The sequence below is a fragment of the Maylandia zebra genome, linkage group LG23 (assembly GCF_041146795.1).
Source record: "Maylandia zebra isolate NMK-2024a linkage group LG23, Mzebra_GT3a, whole genome shotgun sequence".
NCBI classification, from domain to species: Eukaryota; Metazoa; Chordata; class Actinopteri; order Cichliformes; family Cichlidae; genus Maylandia; species Maylandia zebra.
The window spans coordinates 29,698,419-29,699,866 of record NC_135188.1 but is presented as its reverse complement, the minus strand read 5'-3'; positions in this window follow the sequence as shown (position 1 = coordinate 29,699,866).

Below are 1,448 nucleotides of genomic sequence, written 5' to 3'. Positions count from 1 at the left end.
CCACATTTTTCTGGGGTCGTTGTCAGCAAAGTGATCTTCAATCCTCCTCCTATAGGCAGCCTTAGCTTTCCTGATGCCTCTACTCAGGTCTGCCCTGGCCGCCCTATACGCAGCCCTGTCCCCTGACTTGAAGGCAGTGTTGCGGCTTTTTAGGAGGGATTGCACTTCGCTATTCATCCAGGGTTTTTGATTTGGAAACACCCTGACCCTTTTGTTGACGGTGACATTGTCAACACAGTTCCTGATGTACGAGAGTACAGTGTCCGTGTACTCCTGGAGGTTGTGGCTGGAGAATAAATCCCATACAGTTGTTGAGAAGCAGTCCTGCAGTTGAGAAAGGGCTCCTTCAGGCCAGGTTTTTATTGTCTTTGTCTGGGGCTTTGTTTTTCTCAGCAGGGGGGTGTAGGTGGGGGTGAGGGACATGCAGAGGTGGTCAGATCCAGCCAGGTGGGGGAGGGGTGTCGCTCTGAAAGCATGCCTGATGTTTGAATAGACATGGTCCAAAGTGTGTTCTCCTCTCGTAGCAAAGTCCACAAACTGGACAAATTTAGGAAGCACAGTCTTTAGGCACGCTTTGTTAAAGTCGCCGGCGACAATAAAAACCCCATCGGGGTGGGCAAGCTGTTGTTTGTTTATGGTGTTGAGCAAGAGGCTGAGAGCCGTGCTAACGTTAGCATCCGGCGGTATATAAACAGCTATCACAATAACTACTGTAAACTCCCTCGGGATGTAAAAAGGTCTGCACGAGACTGCCAGAACCTCCAAATCAGGAGAACAGTGTGTGTGAATGATCCTGCTGTTACAACACCACTCGTTATGCACGTAGACACATAGCCCCCCTCCTCTGCTTTTACCTGAGTTGCTGTTTCTGTCATGCCGGTGTAGCGTGCGGCCTGCTAACTCGACTGCAGCGTCGGGAATCAGCGGGTGAAGCCACGTCTCCGTAATAAGAATAATGCTGCAGTTACGTGCAAAGCTTGTGTTGGCTATCTGTAGCTCCAATTCGTCTGGCACTGCGGGATTTGATTCCCTGCCGTTGTAGTGTGTTACTGATGGTGACCTTTGTTACTTTGGTCCCAGCTCTCTGCAGGTCATTCACCAGGTCCCCCCGTGTGGTTCTGGGATCTTTGCTCACCGTTCTCATGATCATTTTGACCCCATGGGATGAGATCTTGCGTGGAGCCCCAGATCGAGGGAGATTATCAGTGGTCTTGTATGTCTTCCATTTTCTGATGATTGCTCCCACAGTTGATTTTTTCACACCAAGCTGCTTGCCTATTGTAGATTCACTCTTCCCAGTCTGGTGCAGGTCTACAATACTTTTCCTGGTGTCCTTCGAAAGCTCTTTGGTCTTGGCCATGACGGAGTTTGGAGTCTGACTGTTTGAGGCTGTGGACAGGTGTCTTTTATACAGATGATGAGTTCAAACAGGTGCCATTCATACAGGT